The sequence below is a fragment of the Artibeus jamaicensis genome, unplaced genomic scaffold, assembly GCF_021234435.1.
Source record: "Artibeus jamaicensis isolate MK-2021 breed Jamaican fruit bat unplaced genomic scaffold, CSHL_Jam_final contig_3113, whole genome shotgun sequence".
NCBI classification, from domain to species: Eukaryota; Metazoa; Chordata; class Mammalia; order Chiroptera; family Phyllostomidae; genus Artibeus; species Artibeus jamaicensis.
Window position 1 is genome coordinate 332,728 of NW_026521719.1, and position 17,324 is coordinate 350,051.

General features: G+C 34.2%; 1 protein-coding gene across 1 annotated transcript in view; it reads left to right on the forward strand.

Moving 5' to 3' along the window:
* HTR1F (5-hydroxytryptamine receptor 1F) overlaps nt 1–17,324 on the forward strand; it is a 91,681-nt gene that overhangs the window by 48,601 nt on the left and 25,756 nt on the right. The gene's annotated exons all lie outside the window — the stretch shown is intronic.

The following is a 17,324-nucleotide window of genomic DNA, read 5'->3' on the forward strand; positions in this document are numbered from 1 at the left end:
ATACCTGAGGGAATACAATTGCTTAAAACTTTGCAGTTTTCATAAAACTTACATGCTCATATCTGTTATGAATCCTCTTAACAGCCCTCAAGAAACAACAGACAGATAATTTCAGGTATTGGACTTTTAAGAGGCTAATAATTGGGAGAGAAGAGATAAATCTTCTTTAAGAATTCCAGGCAATACACGTAAACAGCTCCTCCCTTCAGGAAGTGAAGCTTAGCCCCCAGCCCCTTCCTTAGAATATGGGCCCGACTGAGAGTAGAATATTGAAAGGGAAAAATGGTAACTTTACAATGTAGAATCTTAAACTACCTTAACTAAGTAATCAAGACCAACATTACCAGTACTGTAATATGGATGTCATATGCTCTCTGATGTGATGGGGTGAGAAAGGCCCTTCTCATTGTTCCAAATTACTACAATATAAAGTTTAATTTTAAAAATATTTTTATCCTCCCTTGAGCACATTTTTTCATTGCTTTTTAGAGAAAGAGGAAGGGAGAGAGAGAAACATCGATGTGAGAGAGAAGCACGCACCAGTTGCGTCCCATAGGTGCCCTGGGCTGGGGATCGTAGGCGCCAGGTTGGGGGACTGAACCCACAGCCTCGGTATGTGTCCTGACCAGGAATCAGACCCGCAACCTCTTGGTTACAGGACAATGTGCCAACTGACTGAGCCACACCACGCAGGGCAAGTTTAATTTTTTTTAAGTACTCAGATATTGATGCTATTGCTGGGACTAGAGTTCCTGCTGAAAGGGTCCTTGCAGTTCACCTCAAACTAACTCTCTCTTAATGTCCAGGAAGAGAATGTTGTGAATATATCCATAAAGAATGGTTACAGTGGTGCATACTTTAACTCTCATATGTTACTCAAATTATTATTTAAATTAATTGGTTTTGTCTCCAAAGAGAAATTTCATCTTATAAACGCACATGTAAGTGTAGTATGTGTTTTTAATTTAAATGATATGTTTATTAATTTTAAAGAGAGAAGGAGGGAGAGAGAGAGACAGAAACATCAATGTGAGAGATAAACGTGGACGGGTTGCCTCCTGTACGCACCTGACTGGGAACTGAACCCACAGTCTAGGTATGTGCCCCAACAGGGAGTTGAACACCCAACCGTTTGGTATACGTGATGATGCTCCAACCAACTGCCATACCGACTAGGGCATAAATGTAGTATTTTTATTAAAGTAAAAAAACATGTAGCTTTCTCTTCTTCTTTGATCAACTCTCAATTCACTTAAAATTTTAACAGATTAATTTCCCCTGAACATTTGGCACCATTTATAAAACGGATTTATTAAATTTTCTTAGACATATTAAATTATAAGTTTTAACATATCCAATTCCCTGGTATCAGCATTCTAGTCAGATCCTACCAAGAGCTCTGTGGTTTCAATTCTAGTGATTAGTGATAAACAAACTCAGGGATAAAATTCTATTTAACTTGGACAATAAGTCAAAGAATGTAATGTGGAATATGTTATGATAGTTCAAAGGCATTGATAAAAAGTATTGAAACTATAAGATGGAATATGCTACAGAATAGGTAATGATCATTAGAATTTTCTTTTTTAAAAGATTTTATTTATTTTTAGAGAGAAGGGAAGGGAAGGGAAAAGGAAGGGAGAGGAACATTAATGTGTGGTTGCCTTTTGCATGACCCCAATTGGGGGCCCGGCCCGCAACCAAGGCATGTGCCTTGACCAGGAATCGAACCAGTGACCCTTTGGTTCACAGGCCCATGCTCAAGCCACTGAGCTACACCAGCCAGGGCTAGAATTTTCTATTGTAATATCCAGATCCTCTGGAATGTTTTCTTGCTTTATAATTACCACAACAGTAGCAAGACAGGGTGGCATGAACTTGAACTACAAAGTCATACAGGCCTGAATTCATTTCCAGCTCTTTTTACTTCACTTTTCTGACTATCAGTTTTCTCACGTTGAACAAGAGGAGAAAATCTGGCTTCTAAGGAGTGACATTTATAATGCTGCCAAGTATAATTATTGGCACAAAGTAGGTGTTTCAGAAATATTAGTATGTCTTATGCCATTGTATTTCAACTTAGATTCACCCATAGTATAAATTGTAAAGAAAATGTTGCATACATAAATACAACATTTTTTAAAATATTTTCTTTCTTTATTTTTTGAGAGAGGGGAAGGGAAGGAGAAAGAGAGGGAGAGAAACACCAATGTGTGGTTGCCTCTCATATGTCCCCTGCCGGGAGCTGGCCTGCAACCCAGGCATGTGCCCTGACTGGGAATCGAACCACGATACTCTGGTTCGCAGGCCTGCGCTCAATCCACTGAGCTACACCAGCCAGGGCCATAAATACAACATTTTTAAATAAAACAATATTATATTATTGTGCATCTTTGTTTTGGCTTTGTTTTTTGTTTGTTTTTTTTATCTATACTGCAATGAAGAGGGGTTAGTTTGCATCTGGATATTTTGGGCAGAGCTGTAAGTATTTTAGCAATGGAGCTTATTACAAAATAAATAATAGCATGTTACCATCACCTATCAGGGCCATCTGTCAAAGACATTTCTGAATAAATGATTAAATCTCTAAAAAAGACAGAGTTCACTACATTTTTTTAAAAAACGGGATTATCATTGCCTATTTTATAGAACTATTGATTATTAGACTATTGACATTGATATCTGAAAAAGCTCCTTCCAACTTACAACTTTCACTCACAAGAGCAAACTGAAATCCTGAGAAATATGACAAACTCTCAATTATTTAAAGCAGTGCTCATCTATCTGCTGCTTTGGGGTGAAGTGCTCTAAAACTATTAATTAAATCTATCTGGTCTAATGTGTCATTTAAAGATCCTGTTTCCTTGTTGATTTTCTATCCATTAATGTCAATGAGGAGTTAAAATTCACTGCTATGACTGTATTTCTGTCGAACTCTTTCTTTACGTTCATCAAGATTTGCTTTATATATTTAGTCAGTCCTATGTCGAATGCATACATGTTTACAAGGGTTATAGTCTCTTGTTGGATTGGTCCCTTTAGTATAATGGTATTCTTTCTATGGCTCTTTTTATAACCTTTTTCTTTATAAGTCTATTTTGTCTAACACAAGTATTTCTACCCCAGGTATTTTTTTCATTACCACATGCATGAAATATCTTGTTCTATCCTTTTACTTTTAGTCTATGTGTATATTTCATTCTGAAATGCACCTCTTATAGACAGTATGTACATGGGTCTTGTTTTTTTTATCCATTCAACTACCCTGTCCCTTTTGATTGGTGCATTTGATGCATTTACATTTAAAGTGATTACTGATGGGTGCCACACTGCCCTGACGAAGTAGTTGGGTCCGCCTGGGCTCTGGAGTGTGATGTTAGCACTTCAGTCTGATCTGTTTAGAGGGAAAATTTCCCAAGAAGAAATTTTCCTGTTAAGATAAATAATTGTTGCAACAGAACAGCTTCAAACTCAACTGTCTGTGGCAGGAAGTCCAGGACTGTTCAGTTTCCTGTGTGGTCAGCAGGGCTGGGGTGCCGGTTCAGGGGGATCACTTACTCTCATGTGTTTATTGGCTGGCTTTTGCTGCTACAGACACTGCTTTGATCCAGACTGTGAATACATCTTTTTAAAATAATTTCAAATTATTGGTAAGATATTATTTTGGTAGATGACTGCAGATTTTCTTCTATTTGTCAAGTGAATTCAGCCCACATGAATCCAAAAAACAAAATGTTTCCTATTCTTTTCTAGATCCAACTTCCTTTCGCTTCTGAATATACTAAGATAAATGTGAAGAATGAAATTAAGGCAGCTACTTAAATGAACGTGTATTTGATACAATTATTCCTTAAAGATACACTATTTACATAGGCCCACCAAAGATGTGGAAAAACATTTCTCCTTTTAGTATTCTAAGAGACTGACTATTTGTGTAACATCATGGTTAGTTTCCTCCATCACTGGCTTCCGGTGAGAAATTATCTTTCCAGTGATTATTCTATACATTCTTAAGTGAGCTAGCTTTAACAATATTTAATACTTGGAGTTAAAGCTAACAAAAGGACCCTCAAAACCTCTGTAATCTCTGACTGGTGTGGCCCAGTTGGTTGGACATCCTCCCACAAAGTGAACGGTAGCCAGTTCAATTTGCAGTCATGGCACATGCCTTGACTGAAGGTGTGGTTTCCAGTTGGAGCATGTAAGGGGAAACCCATCAATGTATCCCTCTCATATCGATGTTTCTCTTCCTGTCTTTCTCCCTTCCCCTCTCTCCAAAAATAAATAAAATATTTGATTAAAAGACCTCTATAAAATAATTGCAAGAGACTACTGAGATAAGTTAAAGAAGGTTTAACTAAATGGAGTGATATACTATGGTTAGAAACTCTCAATATTATGAAGATTTTAATTCTTCCATAAATTGAACAAAATAATTTTAATAGAAATCAGATTTTTGTGGAAAATCGATTCAAAGATTTACCTATAAGTACAAGACAATCTTCAAGAATAAAAATAAAACTGGAATCTTAAACTATCACATATCAAGACATAAAATTATAGTAATAAATACCATTATTGTTATCAAAAGCAGGAAAACCAAATAATAGACCAGGACAGAGGTTGTGGAAACATTTTCACATATACAGAGTCACCTGATTTATAATCAAGAAGCTTATTGTTGTTATGTCTCATTGAGTCAGCTGCCGCTCCTGGCAACCTGATGAACTAGTGATGTCCACAATGCTCCTTCCTTAAGGTCTCTGGCCAGCTACTGTAAACTCAGCCTTCTGCTTTTATTAAGTGAATTGTCTCATATGTATATATTCTTTTTTAAAAATTCATTTATTTTTAGACAGAGGGAGAAGGGAAAAAGAGAATGAGGGAAACATCAATGTATAGTTGCCTCTCGTGTGTCCCCTACTGAGAACTGGCCTGCAACCCAGGCATGTGCCCTGACTGGGGATTGAACCATGATCCTTTGGTTCACAGGCCTGTGCTCAATTCACTGAGCTATACCAGCCAGAGTGCATTGTCTCATATTTAATCTTCCTCTTTACCTGTTGCCTTCTATCTTATATACTTATATATTTATATGTTTTATATTTTATATTAAGATGTTACAGTACAATAGGAGAAACTATTATTTTCAAGAAGTATGCTGGATCAATTTAATTTGGGAGGAGGAAAAACAATGAATCATGATCCCAATCCTTCAATATGCACAAATGTCAATTCCAGATTGAACATAGTCCTAAATAAAAAAGAAAATAGTAAAATACTTATAAGACAACATACTTTGCTTTGGCCAGTGTTGCTCAGTTGTTGGAGCATTGTCCTGTAAACCGAAAGGTTGTGGGTTCAATTCCTGGTTAGGGCACATACATAGGTTTCAGAGTCCATCCAGTTTGGGGCATGTACAGGTAATCGATCGATGTGTCTCTCTCACATCAATGTTTCTCTCCGTCTCTCTTCTAAAATCAATAACATATCATCAGCTGAAGATAAAAAAAGAAAAAAGATAACATATCTTCATGACTTAGGAGTAGGCTAAGATTTCTTAAATGGGACACAAAGAAAAAACTAGAAAGATAAATATGGATTTATTAACAGTTAATAATTTTTAATAACCAAAAGATTAAAAAAATTAAAGTAAGGCCAGAATCAGTAAGACAGTTGCAGTGCATTTGATGGAAAAATTTTTACCTAGAATACATAAAGGGACTCTGCAAATTAGTAAGAAAAAGACCGACAATGCAATTTAACACAAAATGAGCAAGACATGAACCACACTTTCAAAAAAGAGGATAATAGCCAATAAACATAAGAAAATATGCTTTTCTTATGACTTCTCCTTAGTCATCAGAAACACCAGGTAAAACCACAATGATAGACCATTGTACATTTAACAAAATGGCTAAAATTTAAAAGGCTGATAATACCAAATGTTAATGAGGATAATAAGCAACTAGAAATCTTATACAACACTGGCAAGAGTGTAAAAAAGATCCAACACTTTGGAAAACTCTGTACTTGTAACAAGGTTATGCCTTCAATACTCTTCACAAAGCCATTTCCTTCCTAGCTATTTAATCAACACAAATATGTCCACCTATGTATTCTCCAAAAGGCAAAGGCCCCCAGAACCTTTATATGGAAAAAATCAAAAACCGAAAACAACTTAAATGTCCTTCAGCAATAGAATGGATAATAAAATGTTGTATGTGGTATATTCATACAGTAGAAAAATAAAGAGCAATACAAACTAATTACTATTGCTATTTTTTCTAACAGAAAAGAACTAACAATATGAATATCATGATCATAATATTGAGTAAAAGAAGCCAAGCACAGTAGAATGCCCAACAGCACATGTTTCCATTTATATAAAACTGGAATACCAACAGGCTAATCCACAGGGATGCAAATCAGAATAGTGGTTCCCTTTGGTGAGGGTGGGAGTAATAATGTGTGGGAGGAGATAGGAGGGAAACTTTCCAGGTGCCTGTAGTGACCTATAGCCTAATCTGAGAGGTGACTCATGATATGTTCACCTTATAAACATTTATAAATCTGTACACTTAAGATTTGTCAACTTCTCCACATTGTGTTATTCTTCAATACAAATTTTTGTCTTGAAAAACAAAGAAAAATAAATCGATGCCGCTTACAATAATTGTTGACCTAGACTCCTCCAGCATTTCCTTTCAAAACTCAACTTTTTCTCCACTTTCTCTTGATTTTTAAAATGTATATATTTTCTTTTCCTTCATTGGTATACAGGCTGAGATCATTGGCAATAACAAAAATTTTGTGAGGTCCACGCAAAGAAATAAGTAGCATAAAATACAATGTAAAAGTTTAGATTTCTCCTAAGACAGTAGTTACTGTCATCGAAACACGTTTTAAATAGATTTCTTCTAAAAGATGATATTACTGATTGTCTATTTTTGGTGAGTAAGAGAATGTAAATTCCATTCACAAAGGACTTAGAGGTTAATTAAACTTTCCATTTTAAACCTTTTTATTTAGCAAAAATGGAAACTGTCACTCTACTCTTCCCACTATGAAAAAGGCACAAAGACAACATCTTTTTAAAGCTTTAAAATAAAATCCTTCAAGACTAATCTGTGAATTTAAGGATGCCCATTTTGGGTGATAAACCACAAAAAAAAGCAGGGAGTTGATATCTGTGGAGGTCACGATCATGGTTACTGTCAGAGGGAGAGTAGGGGCCATGACTAGGCTTAGGAACAAAGAGGGGCTTCTGGGAGCTCAGGCAAGGCCCATTTTTTTTACCTGGATGACAGTTACAAAAATGTTCACCTTAAAACAATTTATGGAGGTACACATTTGTCTTGTGTTTTATTTTACAATGAAAGGGAAAATTTTTTTTTAATTTAAATTCTCGCTTGAAAAAAGTATCACAATATATGATCCAGGGGGGGAAAATAGCAAAAACTTAGGCTGCTGACCATAACTTTTCAAAATTAGTGTTCCATAACTAACATTCACTGAAACTGTGTCATGAAACTTACCTGTCCTTCTTGATCTGTATGGATATCAATCTGTACATTTGGTAAAAAGCCATCAGTTTCATGGAAGTAGAACTTAATGGCAATTGAACAACTCATTACAGGAATGCTATTCCAAAATTATTTTCTCATACTCAATTTGGAATAAAAATCCATTCAGTTGACAATCTACTGATAATATTGCTAGTTGAACTGAACTGTTAGAGTTTTAATTAGTAGGAATGAAAAGTTAATGACATTTTTAATCAAATGGTTTGAATACCACAGAAAGAAAACATGAAATTAAAGTGGCCATGTTTTTATCATTTAAAAACTGATAAGTTGTCTGAAACTAAATTGATTTGGAAGATCTCATCAAGCTATAGCAAATTCATCAGATGTTTTAAAGGTAAAAAGAATCATAGTCATCATTTATTCTAGAAACAGTCATATCATCTCTACCAAGATAATGCTAACAATTCTAGGTGAAAAGGTATGCAGGAAAGAATGAATTAGTAAAATAAATACAAAATAACTAGATCAAAGGCAAGAGAATAAAACAACTCATAATACTAGAATTAAATATAGGTAAATAATGTAGTTTCTGAATAAGAAGGGACTTTCTTAGCATAAAAGCAATGGGAAAAACAAAAATGGAATAATTTTCATAAGTTTTTTTAAATCAAAAAAGAGCTATCAGTAAACTGATCATATATTGCAGTGTAAATTAGTATAAGGTTTTAGGAGCAATTTGAAAGTATGTGTTGAATTTGTTCTTTCAAATTTATGTTCATACATTTTTAACCAATATTTTCATTTCAAGTCATCTACCTAGAGAAATAATTAGAATTAGATAAAATACTTTTAAAATATTTCCATAAGTTATACCAACATATTCAGAACATGAAAGCATAATTCGCAGCTTTTTTGTTGTGATATTGCCCATCGCAGATTTTTTCTGTCATTCTTTTTTAAGTTTTACAATGTGATTTATTAAGTTTACAATGTTATGATTAATACACATGTATATTATAATATGATTACCTCAATCTAGTGAATTAACACATCCACCACCTCAGCTACCTTTTGCCTTGTGTGTATATAGGATGGGAAGTAAGAATACATAAGATCTACTGTCCTAGAAAATTTCAAGTGTACAATATAAATTATTAACTATAATCACCATGCAGTACATTAGATCTGCAGAAGTTATTTATCTTATAACAGAAAGGGGGCGCCCTTTGGTCAATATCTTGCCGTCCCCCTCCTATCTTCTGTCTTCCTGGCCACCATCATTTCACTCTCTGGTTTGTATGAGTTGGACTTTTTTTGCATTCCCTATATAAGTGAGATAATATAGTATTTGTTTTTCTCTATCTAGCTTATTTCACTTAGCAAAATTATTCTTTTAAATGTTGACTTAATTGTTATGAATCTGTCATAAGCTATTTTGGTAGTGATACTTTATAGCAGCTCCATAAATACTATTTAAAGAAACAAAAAGAATTAGATTGATGACTCGAATTAAAATGTCAGTGAATCTTGTATTTTGTGAAAAATAACCACATTGTTACATTATTACAAAATGTTTATGCAACTAGCAAGCATCAGTGGTTAGTAAAAGTCTTCTCAGGATCTTATACACATAGAAATCTTGTTTACTTAGATATATTCTTTTTAAAATTCTCCATTTGGGATAAATGTTCCTGCAGTGTTTTAATCATGATAATGTAATTAGTTCCCAAGAACCATCTGATAACCTAAATGTTTTTGGAGACTATAATATAGTTGCTGTACCATGAATAAAATTATATTTCAAGACAGCATTCTCTAAATATTTAGAGTCATGAACATTTCCCTTCTCAAATCCTTCTCCCTATGCCCTTGTCTCAGCAGGTTTTATCCGAGCTGCACTTAACAAATGCTCCATCTGTATCTGCTCTGTGAAGGGATGAATGAACGTGTGGGTGTTTGCAAATCTATAGGATTTTAGGGCTCATCTTCTCTAGCAAAGATTCATTATTTCTCAGTTACATTTCCTTACACCTGCTAAAGAAATGTTGGTCTTACCTAGAGATTTTTATCTGGAAATCTTTTAGGGTTTTTTTCTGGAGGAAAATCTTTAAGAAATTAATTTAATTTATAGTGGAATTTGCAACTAAAAGGTAAAAACATTATTATTGTGCATTGTTCTCACTTAGATTCTTTTACATTTTCATAAGGTATTAGATACCATTAATGTTCCCCAAGATCCACTTCTTTTCTGTTTCTGGGTCTGAGAAATACTGTATTTCCCCACACCTTAAAGTCAGTCATGGCCATATACTAACAAGCAATTCTGACCTACAGAATGTGAGGGAAGATGAGGTCACCCAAGTGAATAATAATGCCCCACTGTCTAGATCATTCTTCCCCTTCTGTGCAAAGGAAATTTATTTGGTGTGGAATGACCACATGGAAAAGAGCCCCCCATCAACCCATGTGGTACATGCACAGTGAACAAGCAGTTTTAAGTCGTGAATATTTTGGCCTTATTTGTTGCTACAGCATAAACTAGCTCATATATATATATATATTTCAGAATAGCCTGGTCTGTCTTTGCAAATGAAGTCTGTCTTCAAGACCATGTATACATTCACTAACCATAAAAAATGGTTTATATGTTTCATCTCCTTAAGTTAAGAGTAAAACAATTCAGTAGATTTATATCATCAAATCATAGTTTCTCCTTTTTTCTCCTTTAGAAGCCTCCTAGTGGCAGATACTTTGTAGAAATTTAAAGGACCTGGAGATACAGAATCAGTGTATATGAGAAGGATTAAGTTCAGTTATAAAACAGTACTGAAAATAAGATTTCTTTAAGCATGATAGAAGTTTATTTTTCTTTTATGTAAAAGAAACTGAACTTGAAATTTAAGGCTCATATGGCAGATCCACAGTGTCATCAGATATCCAGGTTCCTATCTCTCTGTTCTACCGTCCTCAGTTCATGGTTTCATTTTCAAGGTCACCTCTTTGTTCTAAGATAGCTACTGCATCATCCATTGTGCTGGCATCCAGGTCTGCAGTGGGAGAATGAGGAAAATGTTATGTCCTACTCAGCTTTCTTTAAGCGACCTTCATGCTTTGAAGAAATTCCCCACAACACTTCCTGTTACATCTCATTAGCCAAAACTGGTCACATAAATTTTATAAGCTACATCTGGCTGGTGGATTGAGCCCAGGCCTGCAAACCGTTGGGTCGCCTGTTCGATTCCCAGTCAGAGTTCCTGCCTTGGGGGTGCCCGAGAGGCAACCACACATTGTTGTTTCTCTCCTTCTCTCCCTCTCTTTCCCTCTGTCTAAATAAAAAAATTATGAACCACAAATGTGGCTTGAAAATATAATATTTTAGCTAGAATCAAGAGGGGAATGAATATTAGATGGCAACTACAATCTTGGCTACACCCCATACTGAAGATCCTATCCTATACTCTTTATAATAATTTTCAATATAAATATTCATTCTTTTAACCCCTTAAAATCCAACTTCTATCCCTACTCATCTTCAACAAACATATTGATATTGCTCTGCTATGTATTGTACCATTTTCTCTTTTCTTGACAAATACAATGATGCTTTTTTTATTCCAAAACCTGTTGGTGCCTATTACAACTTGAAACTCTTACAAATTGAAAGAGTTCTTCTTTTCTTCCTGCTTCTCTTTTTCCCACTTCAATTATACCTCTTCTTGTGTTTTAATTTACTATCTCATCTGGTATTCTCCCTCGCTCAATCTTTGGCCTTTGAGGTAATTTTACATATTATATACACAACTGAGTTCTTCATTATCAATGAAAAATAAACTTATTCTTCACATTTGAAGATGAACCACCAGTACTAGATATCTATTTCTGGGTATTTGAAGGAATCATTAAAATTAAGAATAAGCCAACATGATATATGAGAATATAATTCTATTTGTTGCATTAACCACTAAGTCAAAATAGAAAATGGGTGTAAGTACATATTAATTGGATTTAATTTGCACTCTTTAATGTGAGATTATAAATTATCGTGAGAATTAGTTTTGTGTTGGAAATTTTTCACAAAGGCAGGTGTCAAGTAATATTTGTTTAATTTATGTGCAATGCAAGCTCCGGGAGACTTTAACTTGAAATATATTATTTCCTCTTTGCTTTTTCAAAAAGCAGATATATTCATTTCATATTTTAAGGCATGATCTTATAGGAGTCTTGTTCACAGCCATAAAATTATATTCATATATTTACATTCCCCTATATTACTATAATGATAGTATTTAAGCAGCTAAAGTTAGTATTGATAGCTCTGCATGAAGCTGAATCTTTGAAATTATGTCCACAATTCTCTTAAAAGTTACTTCCTGCAGGTGATTTAGCACTGACTTTGAAGTTGAACAGGGACTCCAAGTTAGCTTTATACTTACCTTAGACGATAGATCAAATTAGGGTAAATATATACATAAGACTCTTCTTGAAATAGTATCTTTCATGTATCTAACTTGTCAGTACAACCTCAAGCAGGTGCCTCTTCTATATGGTGTCATAACACCCCATTTTGATCTTTATCAAACTACTTATAATATTCTTATTATTAGTTTATTTATATGTCCTTTATTCTTTGGGCCTCTTTCACCGAAACATTAATCATTAACCTTTTTATTCTAGACTATTTAGAAACCCTAAATGCTATATTATATTTAGAAATGATAGTTGCCAAATTTGACAAAAGTATTTGTTCTTTGAATAGGAAAGAACAAAAATAAAGATAAGACTTTGTGGTATAAATTTATTCTGTTTTCTCTTTCTAACCATTCATGTTATTTGTGTACATACCAGTCAGGACTTGCAAATACCTCAAGTGAATTATTGCATCTATTCATTTATTATGAAACAGATATTTATTGATGACCATCCACTTGCAAAGCATAGTGATAGATACTCAATTACAAGTTTAAGAAAGACAGGGAACAGTGACTTGAATACACATTAACATCCAGTTTTTTCTATAAGTAGTGACTCTGTAGTGCATTAATTTTAAAGCATTTTTTACAATTCGCATCAGAGGTAATCATGAAGTGCATGAGTAATTTCCACCAGTATCTTAATAAATTATTTTGTAGAAGCACTTTCTGTGCTTTAAATTGTATGTACAAATATCACTAGTTTGAATACTCTTAATTTACTTCTAAATGAAAAATACATATATGGCCTCTAGCTATATGGTGAAATTTGTGAATAGACTATGCTTTATTTGGATGGCTCTAAAAGTTCTAAATAGTATTTTAAGTGATTTTGGTTCACCTGTTCATATGCATTTTACTTTTTATTTCATAATTAAGTATGATTCCCTGTATCTCTAAGATGAACTTTACATTTGTACAAATACAACTTACATGTACAGAGTCAGTTCATGGTACCAGAAACAAGCCCCACTGTTTGCTGGGGTGCATTTGTGATCTTACTACCTTCTACAAAGATTGCTGACATGAACTGCCTTCCACAGGTTTTTATTCTCACTTTATGTTTTGGTTTCTGTCCTTTTGTTCTTCTGTTTACTATTTGTCTTTCATAAGCTTACTCTCCCTTCTGTGAGATAATGAACACAGAAAGTTAGGCGAGAACACTGGTCATCAGAAGAAAAGGGTACACTAACTCGTAAAAAGAGAGAAGATGTGCATTCTGTGTGTGAAGTAACAACATAATCAGTTGCAGGTGCTGAGAAGGCTGTCAGTGAAAAAGAACCCTTGAGTTCATCAGCTTTTCAGAGCAGCTCTGTTGATTATAAGGTGGTGAAGACATCCATTTTTTTGAGAGCATGATCCACATTTTATTTATATTTAAGATTAACTTTAATCTCAGAATTACATATTTATGTACATATTTTCTCTTGCTGAGTTCACTGAAACTCAAATGCATGGTTTGTCTGAATAATATATGTTGGTTACACGTAACACACAGATACAACATTTAACAGAAATTCATCGACCTTCCCCACAAGATGTTTTTATTATAAATACATGTATAAAAACAATTTAGAGCAACATATTTTTGATAGCACTCATAGTCAGCACCCACACCATTTCAAGAATTAGAACAATTTGTGATAATATTCATTGTACCTGCTACTTTACACAATTCAGTGAAAACATCCATTTTCATTGTGGTGCATGCAGTATGTGAGTTCAGAGAAATGAGATGTCTTACTTTTCATATTATCTTGTCAACTAGATGTAAACAAGGATATTAGGCATGACAGATTTAGATCTGAGGAGTAAGAACTGGAATCTAACAGGATCAGCTATGGTCTGAAGCAAGGTTGGTTCAAAGGTGAAGATGTTTTCCTTTCAGACCATGTCAGTAACTACAATGAACGCAACAGTAACCAACAGCCAGGCAAAAAAAAAAAGAAAGAAAGAAAGAAAGAACATGGCACCTGGCACTTCACTGGTAGAGAAAGTGCTGTAGTCCTCAAGAAAACAGTGATAAATTTGGGATCAGGGCAAAGCTTCTTCTCATTGCTGATTTTGACATGTCAGTGAAAATGTGGTGTCAGTGAGGGCAGGCGAGAGTCTCCCTGGCTGTCGTTTTGGATGTCTTTCCCAACTCTTAAGGTCTTTCAGATGTTAAGTGATACTCTATACTGGACCCGAGATCTCCCACTCACCCAAAACACTTTCTACAATACTCTGCTGGTTAAGGTTCTTTGGATTTTAATGAACAGAATCTAATTATTGCCATTGATGGAAAGGATATTTGGATACTGGGGTATCTCACAGAAACCAAGAAAGAATGACACATCAGAAATTAAGACAGCCCTGACTGATGCGGCTCAGTGGATTGAGTGCTGGCCTATGAATCAGAGGGCCACTGGCTTGATTCCCAGTCAGGGCCCATGCCTGGGTTCTGGGCCAGCAACCCAGCTGGGGGAATACAAGAGGCAACCACACATTGATGTTCCTCTCTCTCTCTCTTTCTACTTCCCTTCCCCTTTCTCTAAAAATAAATAAATAAATGAGTAAATATAAAAAAAAACAAAGAAATTAAGACAATTCTCTGTCCTCAAAAATCTACTCCCTAGAGCACAGCTATTAACAGGGCCCAGCTACCAACATGTTCTATGTACCTTCCATTTCAAATATTCAGATATTCTGAAGAAGAGTGTCTGATTGGCCCAGCTTTAGTTAAAGGGTTTTCTCTAGACTATTTTGCTTATCATGACTACTAAGAAGCTTGTCCTTATGGAAAGATTGGCCAGGTTCCAGTAGGTATGTTCCCCGCAGACCTTGTGGTCTCTGATTTAAAGTCTGAAATGAGCCATAGTTTTCAGATATCATTAGCGTTGTATCCGAGCATAAGAAGTTTTAAAGACTCTTCTACCAAAGGTAAGACTACTGGTAAGACTTTATAATAGTCTTGTAATAGTGTTGTAAATATTCAACAAATATTTACAGTGTGTTCATCATAAGCCAAGGACATTGTAAAACCTTTGGTAATTCATTTAGCTTCTTTAAATTTTAGTGTCTTTCTCTCTTTCATGGTCATCTTCACTCCACTCTCCCAGAAGAGATGCCATTTCCACAGTTTTCACCTAAATAATTCCACTGGAGTGAGGCTCCTGCAATTGGCCTGTCTTCACTAGGATTTCTCACTAAATTAAATTGCTTTGTTTATTAAGAAGACCTACTCCTGAACTGGAAATTTATACCTTGAAAATTCCTAACTGGGTTAAAATAGTTTACCAAATGTACTCAAATTAAAACTTAAAGCTATCAAGTAATCTAGAAATAAACCTTTTTAATGTTTATTAATATTATGCTTAGTTGAAATGTATACTAAAATCATAAAATTGTGAGAGATTTCATTAAATATCTTCATGTTAAAAATTTATTTCCTGACTTCAAATGAAATAATTTAGGGAAAAAATTACAGTCTTTAAGAAATTTAGGCTTAATAACATTTTCCCACATTTGGGGGGATTTTCAATGTTGGCTGATTATTCTAAACAATGTAGTAATACTCTGACAGTTTTACACAGTGGAGAATTTTAAAAATAATACAGTTGCACATTTAGCATCTAAAATTAAATATATTGTCTTCTTTTTAGGATTTTATTTATTTATCTTTAGAGGGGAAGGGAAGGAGAGAGGGAGAGAAATATCAATGTATGGTTGCCTCTTGTGCGTCCCCTGGTGGGAACTGGCCTGCAACCCAGGCATGTGCCCTGACTGGGAATTGAACCACGATCCTCTGGGTCGCAGGCCCGCTCTCAATCCACTGAGCTAAACCAGCCAGGGCTTATTGTCTTCTGTTATAACTTTTAAATATGAAAATTAAGCAAATAAAAGTGAATAATTTGTAAATAACTGAGAATTCATTGTATTTTGAATGAAGGCTTAATCATTTTTTCTGCTCATCAATCTTAATCTCCATGTCTGCTTGAATTTCAGATTTAAATTTTTTAAATTCCTCAACTAGTTATTGACTCCACTAGAAACTATGAAAGGAGCTACTGTTTTTAAAATAAATTAATGAATGACATTAAAAAGCATGAATTTTCTTTTTCTAATACTCCAGTGAAAGACTGACCATAGAACAAAGGCAAAATTTGTAATGTCTCTGGCCATGTGTTGCAGCAAAATTTCTGAAACATATCAAGTTATAAAATATAAAACAAAGAGAGTGAATTTTAAAGCACAAAAATACATAACTCAAAGTTGATTTTGTACATAAAATCATGAAACATAAGTAATTGAAATATGGCTTTGGAGGGGTTTGAAATAGCAGATGCTCTTTACAACAACCTTGTTTTATGACACAGTAGGACATGTGAACAGTGTAAACACACAAATCCATTTGTTTGACTGTGAGATACTTATTTTATCTTTTTTTTCAAATTGAGTAATTTTTTTGTAGACAGCCTTATTTTCTTTCTTCTTTTCAAATCCTCACCCAAAGAATGTTTATTGATCTGGGGGAGGAGGCAGGGAGACAGAGACAGAGAAGAAACATCTATTCATTGCCTCCCTTAAGCACATCAACCTAGGATCCAGCCCACAACCCAGGTATGTGCCTTGACCAAGGATCAGAACCGCAGCCTTTGGTGTGCAGAGCAATGCTCCAGCTAAGCCACCCAGCCAATGCTACTCATTTTATCTTGCAAACATATGTTAACATCGATTGTGGGAAATTTATTTTTCCCATTATCTGTGATCTCTGTACTTTTTGGAATAAAAGTGTCTTTATAACCAGGAAAATAATAATTCTAAAAAATAAAAAGTATGACTGATCTACAAAGTTCAAAAAAAAGACTTAGGTAATCTTTATTTATAGTTAGGGGAATATTGTCATATATTCATTTATATAAACCATGAACAGAAATTGGCATTTCTATATTATTTGAATAAGAAGCAAAGAAATACAATCTGAAAGTACTGAACATTAGCACTAGTGGGATTCAAAGGATTATACTTGATTTTACATAATAAATACTCTGTTGTAAAGTAACTTAGAATTTTGAAATGTCTCAAAGTTATCATTGTAAAATCAATTTTTATTGTATTTTCTGTAGATAAAAAACGTAATAAACCTAAAACTGCAATGTTGATCTTTAATTTATTTTTTCCATTTCATTGATTATTACTCTTAAGTTCTCAGAAGAATTTTAAAACTACAAAAGAAATATAATCAATTAAAAGAATCTGTAACCTTTCCAACAAAGAATATAGGATAGTTCAGTACTTGAATGTAGTTGAATGTTATTTATGAGAATAAAACAAATACAGGTTT